Here is an 8,264-nt window from a genome sequence, read left to right as displayed (position 1 = left end):
TCAAGAGAGCATCTTCAACTACTTTTCCCCAGTTTGATCTCAGGTATAAGTGTGTATAATTCAAGTCAGGAAGAGGAGGAGCACTTAAAAAGTGGGCTATAAGAGAGCACCCACCTGGTTGCACTCAGTAGCCAAGAAATGCAAAACCTCCCAATTAGTACAACTCAGTGAGAGCACACTGAAGAGAATGGGCAGGTTTCCTCCTGAACAACAGCTTCCCCAGCCTCTCCTCCATCCACTAGTGGGTCCCATGTTAGCCCCTTGCCCTCATCCTCTGCTTTTGAAGGGTTCAGCATAACTCCATATTAAAGCAGTAGTGTTTCAGAGGACTATGGAACCAGCTTCTTAGAAGTGAGAAGCAAGTTGCACAGTTGTTATGCCCAAATATTTTGCCAAATTCACAGAAGTGTTTTTAAACATTTTTCCACGTTGGGTTCTTAAAGCCTCAAATGTTCCCCCTTAAGAACAAATATTGCTACTGGAAAAGAAAGCTGGAAAGGGCAGTTTGAGCTTTTCCATATAAAAACAAAACAAAACTCTGTTAATTTAGAAAAAAAAGGAGGACTTTCTTCTCAAGTACAGACTGTTGATGTACTAAATTTGAATTTAAAGTTAGTATTTATGGCTCCTACACACTTTTAAGATTGTGGTGTAACACATATGAGAATTAGGCTATAATTATTAATACTTGTATATTAGACAGATGTATACTAAAGTGTCTTTAAGCCTAAGTACAGTTTTTGTCACTAATAAATTTCAGGAATGAAGGAAACATAAACTGGAATTATAGGCTGGAAAAAAAACATGAGGATGCCTGGTTGGCTCATGGTTGTCTATATTGATAACTGGTCAATACACAGTACTTGATCTTTCCAAGCAAGGCAGTTGGAGTTTTTCTTTGGCTTTAATAAGGGCAGGATCAAGCCGGTAATTACACATGGAAGTGCAAGTGTTGTATACGTGAATCTGAAGTATTTGCATTTTTCCTGTCTGATATTTTCCCAACAAAGGAACCCCCTTTTTAGTTGCATTTGTGGAGACACAGCGACATCCAGTGGCTGGTTCAGTTGCTCACAGATATAATTACGAGAGTCTAAATAACTCATTACTGCATTGCAAAGTATGAACTATATTAATGGAATAAGACTGCTGAGATTTTCGGACTTAGAAGTTTAAAGGGGAAATCCATTTGCTTTTGTCATTACTGTCCATTTTTATTCTTGGCTACATTCCCTGAATATTTTGAGTTCTTGTTTTCCCTGCGTATACAGTATGCAGTTTATATTTTTAAAAGGTAAATCATTTTTCTTCATCCAGGACTAAGTAATTTTCAGAGCTCATTATTGAAAACAAAACTTTGAAAAAGGGATAGAAAAGAGGCAGTAAACTTTTATTTTACTTTTCTATAACTCAAGCATTTTTTCAGAATTTTCAAAAAAATGTACCCCCAGATTGAGACTGTGATGGTAAAATTACAGTTTGGAGGGAATAGTTTGCCTGTTCCAAGCCCCAGAAGACAGACAGTTAATGACAGAAGTTCTGTTCTAGTCTTTATTTGCAATCATAAAGTAGGGTGTTGCTCAAATAAATGACCCAGAGTCTAATCCCAGTTCACCAATGCAAATCAAAACTAATGCCATCAAAATCAATGGAGACATGCTGCTGTAAAACCATTCTTAGTTTAGAATGAGGTCCAATAACTTTAATTTTCACTTGCATAAAAATCAGAATTAAAATATGGCATCAGTTTTTGGTGTATCTTCTTCATCAAAAAAGCACCATGCTACTATTATTCCCATTGGGGCAAAGAAATGATGGGCCACATGCTTTCCTCCTCTCCCCTTTCAAAAAATACTATGGGAGGCAGGAAGGAATTGCTTTTAAAATACTAAACAGCATCTGCATGTAAGCTTACACACAAGTGAAACTGTATCCTGTGGCAGAAACAGAAATGTTCTGTGGGACCTGGTCATTGAGTTGAAGTGACTGTAGTTTGACTTATTAGACTTAAACTGTATGAATGCACTGAGTTAACTTAATAGGAAGGACGAACTATAGGAAGAGCAAATGCAAATCCAGCCTATTGGCTCCCAGATAAGAACACTGGCAAACTACTGGAGGACTGTGAAGAAAGCTATCAGACATGAGGGTCCTGGATCCGCTCTCCAGCCAGTATGCTAATGCTGGGAAATAGCCTAGTCAAGAGCTATAAACAGTTTAGAAAATGACTTGGTCACTGAACTGCTGTGTCCTCAAAATAACAAGCAGATTTTAATACTGGTTCTTTCTAAAATAGAAAAAGAAAAACTAGTTAATGAGTTTAAGAAAGACATTATTCTACTTGGCTCCTATGGGTCTTGAGGTATCTGTAGGAGGCTTAGGACCCCTACCAGGTTCCTCATGTGGCAGTTGGATAACCGCATGCTAAGTTAGAGATATAGTCTGCTGCTTGTTTTCAGATCACTTTTCTCTTAAACCCTTCTGATTTTAAAAAATAATACTTTGTTTTAAAAAGATTATTGCCATATTAAACACAAGTCACTGCTCCCAAAGGGCACAGAGTTGCAGGGTCTGAGCCTAAGTCGGGGTGGGCAATAATTTCAGGTGGAAAGCCGCTTACTCGGGTTTGGCAAGCTGTTGAGGACTGCGTTGGTAGTCCCACCCCTTGACAGATGCCCTGCTCCCTGGTCACCATCTTGTGACCGGAAGTCCTGCCCCCCTAACCTTTGACCTTTGCCACCAGAAGTCTCTCCCCTTGCCCCAGAAGTACTCCTTTTAGCAAGGGGGTTTGCCATCTTGGAACCAGAAAAATACCAAATTATATTCTAAAAAGCAAATATTTACAGCATTCATTGATTTGATTTCAAAAAATATTTTAGTCCTGATTTACATGTGTTTGTGCAGTGTACATAGAGGTGATTGCACAATAGTTTAAAATGAAGCCTGACTCTTGCATATTGTGGGGGGCTGTGGGTGTGTGGGGTGAGGGAGCATGTGGGTGTGTGTGTGTGGATATGTGGGGTGTGGATGGGTTTGTGGGGGGCTGGGTGCCTGGGGTGTGTGAGGGGATGTGGGGATTTGCATGTATGGCAGTGCAAGCAGGTTATGGGTGCATGTGTATGGTGGGGTGTGTGTGGGACTCAGCCTATGAGCACACACACACAGTCTGGCCCTGCCTACACACACACACACACACACAAAAAGTCCCTGTCTGCCCCTCCACACACCCACTGTCCCTGCCTGCCCACACAAACACACTGCCCCTGTCTGCCCACACACACAATTTCTGCCTACATACACACACAAACACACACACACACACACCCTGTACTGGTGCGGCCCCACGCTCCTTGGATGGGTGATGCAGCTGGCAGCCACGTGGTACTGGTGCAGGGCCAGAGCAGGAAGGGAGTGAAATGGCTGGGAGTGGGTGGGGCTGGGCTGTTCAGTCCTGCTGAGGCTCCCCCTGGGTCCTACTGCCCCTTTCTCTGTCAGCTTTGACAGGATGCTGGGGCAGATAAATATAAATTTTCTAAGTTTTTTAGGGGCTCCACAGGCCAGATAGAATGTCCTGATGGGCCGGATGTAGCCCGCAGGCTGTATTTTGCCTATCCCAGCCTAAGTGGACTTGCTGAGGCAAACAGCGTACTAATGTCGGGTGTGTCTACACATGCATTAATGTGCTTTAGTTAACGCGTATTAAATCTAGTACCTCCATTGTGAGGTCCTAGGAAAATTTGCATTACCCTGTCTTAATAAGCATTACCTAGAGAGCATGATTTTTAAGTGATACTTAATGCACATTAGCCTATTTTAATACATGTTCACTAAATAGCACGGTTTTTTAGTGACGCTTTAATGAGTATTAAAATAGACTAATACACATTAAGGCACATGTGTAGATGTGCCCTGTCCAGACAGCAACTCAGAACCAACTCTGTGAGTAGAAGAATCATGTGATTCTACCACAAAAACATTGCGATGGCAAGAGGGCCAAACTCAGAGGAGGTGTGCCCAAAGAAAGTAAAGATGATCAGGGTATCATTTTTCCCAATGACTATAGACATTCTCTTTAAAATAAAGGATGGTGACAGTAGCAGGGGGCTGAGCTTGGCCCCTGCTATGCTTGTTCCCTGAGCCAAATCTGGCCAGGAAATGTGGCCACAGACAGCCCCGGGGCTGGGGTTTTAGCCTGGCACCAAACAAGTTAAGCAGCACACACCACAGGCAGGTGCAGCTGGGGCTGGCTACAATAAGACAGAGGGAGTTCTGGTCCTCCTCAAAAAGAAAGTGGCCCAATATACAGAGCCCCTGGAAAGGAGAAAGCAAGGAGAGATGAGTATGTCACATATCTCTTGGGAGCACAAACGAGACCTGGAGATTAGGAAAAAAGGACTCCAGTGGCAGAAATGGAGGTGGGAGGCTGATGCCGAGAAGACCGACTCACGGACTGGTACCAGCCTGATGCAAAAGAAGTCTCACCTGATAGAGAGCAAGGAAAATCCTGATCATCTATGAAGGTAAGCATGTATGGGGCTCAATTTTATTATGGAGACTGATTGAGGAAGGAAATTGATTGATGAGAGATTGGATGTATTATACAAGGTACTGTATTGAAATTAGAGACTGGTTAAAGAATAGAATTGATTAATGAGAGAATGGACTGCATTATTCAAGACGTTGAAATGAATTAGAGCCTGACTGAAGAAGAAAATTTATTAACATTAATATGGTCTATTTTACGTGAAAGGCTGCAATAATTTAGAAACTGTTTGAGGAAATTGATTAATTGGGGAGGTCTGAGTGACAAAGAAGGTTCTGGATTGACTCAGAGAGGTGTATTATTGTCCCTAGGGAGGACCTAAGTATGACAACTGGATCAGTTGATCATTAATTTAAATTAATTTAATTTCTGAACCTAATCGCCTCAAACCGAATCAATTGTCTGTCCAGGGAAGGAACCAAAAAGGTCAAAAATAAGGAGGAAGGCTAGGAAAAGCATCTGAACTAAAGACTGTTGCCAAAAGAATCATCATCTGGGGAGTGCCAGCCAGGGTGTAGCAGAGGAAGAACCCTGTAAATATACCTTTGAGAACTTCTGTCGCTTCCACCCCTTAGTAGGACATCTGTCTCCCCCTGTTCATTTCAATATCATCTCAGCCTGGCAAGTGAAAGAAAACAGCGGAGAAGTGACAAAAAGGGCCGATTAATTGTTGAATAGGTGACAGCTGTTACAGTGACTATGTAGTGGGGTTGGGAATATTCTTCTCAACTATCAGCTTCCTAGAGGACCCATTAGGAAGTCAGCTTTCAAGTTGTAGCTCCCAGAAGAAGGACTATCTGTGCTTCCATTTTGCTGTCAGAATCATAGACTTGTCACGTGGATCTGGTTGGACTTTTAAGCTCTGACCAGATACACTGGTTTTAGGACTGGCTGTTGTATTCCCCATTCCCCCCCACCCAAGGTTTCATCTTGCTATTGAAAGAAATAAGACACAGTATTTGGTTTCTGTTTTATTAATTTGGTTAGAACTGCAAGTGAAATACACTCAAGATAAATTTGAGAAAATAAATCACCAGAGCTACACCCTTATTACCTGTGCTAAGCAAACCTTAAGAAGCTCTAGAAAGCAAGGCATATCAAACAAGGTAGTCTCAATATTGAAATTTTCAAACTTAAACTTAAGTGATCAGTCTTCCTATACATTTTCAGAAGGGGGCCTTCTCAGACTTCCTTTAGATTCTCTTGCTTTGTCAATTTCATTTCCTTGGTGATGTAGTCCACTCTCTCAAGATCTTCAGGGAAATCAGATATAAAGTCTACCTGGGAGCAATGTGTCTTTTTCTAATCAAAATTGAAGCAGATCATTGTTAGCAGATATGAACTTGGAAAGTACCTTATAACCCAGCAAATTTTAAAATATAAAATACTTGTAATATTGCAAAGGTTTTTCATCTTTGCCTACTCCCTCCTGCAAAGTATAAAAAATCCAAATAGAGAAAACCACCTTTGAGGAAACATATAGAACTTTTGATATAAACCCATATAAAATAACTACAGACATAACTTCTCCTAACAAAATCATTAGTTCAGACTTACTTAAGGTCAGCAATCTAAAATCCACAATCATTCTTATTCCTCCTGTAAACAAGGCAAATTACAGTAATCTACCTCATCTGGAACTGGTGCATCAAGCAGACATTTTACTTTATGAAATCTAAATTACAATAGAGAAAGATATGTTAAACCTCATCAGGATTAAAACAATCTGAAATAGAAACTATATACACTCTGTATCCTCACACAAATTATTCCTTTCACAAGCCTCTCTGAACTAAATAGAAGATATTTAAGAAAGAAGAAAATGTCAGAAGACTTGGGATTTCTGCACAGGGCAGGGGATGGGTAAAAACAGAGATCTTGCTGGAGGAGAAATTATAGGATCTTTGTCCTCCATCTTGTGGGCTTCCTGAGATCTGCAGTATGGAAGAATCCCACTGCAAACCTGAAAAGCCCCTAAGCTACTCTACAGTCTTTTTATAAGAAAAATGTCTCTTTTCCCTACTCACAAGTTTCTCCATAAATCGAGTTACAACTTGTTTTCTGTCTATTTCAAGGCATGGGACTGTATAATTCCTCTTCTTTTTTTTTTAAGAAATCCTCAGTCTCTCTTCCTTCATGCGACAATAGACGTTTCTCCACAAGTTGAGTAACAACCTGTTCTCTGTCCATTTCGAGATATGGGACTGCATACTTCCGCTTTTTTTTAAAGAAATCCTAGGTCTCTCGTCTTTCATGTCACAATAGACTAGGTATTACTTATGTTCTCTAGCCTACTAACATCTTACAAGCTTTAATAACATGAATTAACTACATTTTGATTTGCAACAGTAGAACTTTGCTAAGAGACTCTTTATGGTTTGTTATTTTGCAAAATGTTTATAGAATTTTGGTTAATAGCTTAATTCCTAGAGAACCATAATGAATGAAATCCATTCATTTCATTTTCTTATATTTTCTAGAAAAAGTATAACTCTTTTGAAGTTCACGTGGGGGTTTTAATGTGAATTTTAGCTGAGGTAAAATCAGATGTATAATGAAAAATGCCAGCTATAACTCAGGAGCAAATCACATTGTTCCATCATGATGTAAGGAGACAAAAAACACTTCCTGATAGAAACAAAGTGAACTGCGAAGCTTCCTGACAAATCTGTCAAGTGAGCAGATGATAATTTGTGATTTGTGTAGAGGGGAAGCTCTGTACAGGTTTCCCTTGATTTACGTACGTGCGTTCCCAGAGAATGGCACATCAATCGAATTTGCATAAAGCGAACCCACTTTATAATGTAAGAAATAGGGATATGTTCTCATGGCAGGGAGGGGGGAAGGCTGGGACTAGGGAAGCGGCAGGGGATGGGGTGCTGCTCCCAGAGCTGTACAAGTCTGAAAAACAGAGGGGACAGAACAGCACTCACCCCATCCCCAGCTGCAGCGGCCCTGGGAGCTGCTGGTGCCAGCTTCCTGTAGCCACTGGGCTGCACCATGCCCTGGTGCAGGCAGCTGGTGCTGGCAGCTCCTGGGGCCACTACCTGGGGTGGGGCCACAGCCCTTTCCCCTCCCCCCACAGACTTACCTGCTTGGGAAGGGAGGGGCATCTATGCTGATTGCATAAGAGCGAATTCACCTTGCTTATAATGGACTATGGATCTAAATTTGCTCATCACATAAGGGAGAAGTCACATATAAAGAACCTGCATAAATCAAGGCAAACCTGAATTTACTTCCCCTCAGTTTCAAGTTTTTTGCATTATTCTTGTGAAATGTGCACTTTGTCCTGACAGCTGCTTACTTTTGCAAATGAATAGTTACTCCATTAGCTCAAACAGTAGAGGTCTATGCTTTGATTCTGAAGGATCTAGGTATAATATTTCCTGAAAACTTACAGTGGGAACAGATGCACTATACCATAGTTCAGTACTAGCAGTTCAACAATCTAAAATGATTATATAGATCATGCAAAAAACTAGCATTAATTCAATGTTAAGGTTCAGAAACCATGTACAAGGAGTCATGGACTAACATACTGGCTCCATTGAAGTTTCATAGATTTCATAGATTTTTTTTTTTCATAGACATTAGGGCTGGAAGGGACCTTGGGAGATCATCGAGTCCAGCCCCCTGCCCAAAGGGCAGCAAGTCAGCTGGGGTCATAGGATCCCAGCAAGATAAGCATCCAATTTACTCTTGAAGGTGTTCAATGTAG

This window comes from Crocodylus porosus, unplaced genomic scaffold, assembly GCF_001723895.1.
Source record: "Crocodylus porosus isolate Cpor-Errol unplaced genomic scaffold, CroPor_comp1, whole genome shotgun sequence".
NCBI lineage: Eukaryota > Metazoa > Chordata > Crocodylia > Crocodylidae > Crocodylus > Crocodylus porosus.
The sequence above is the reverse complement of the archived record's forward strand: the minus strand, read 5'-3'. Positions refer to the sequence as shown.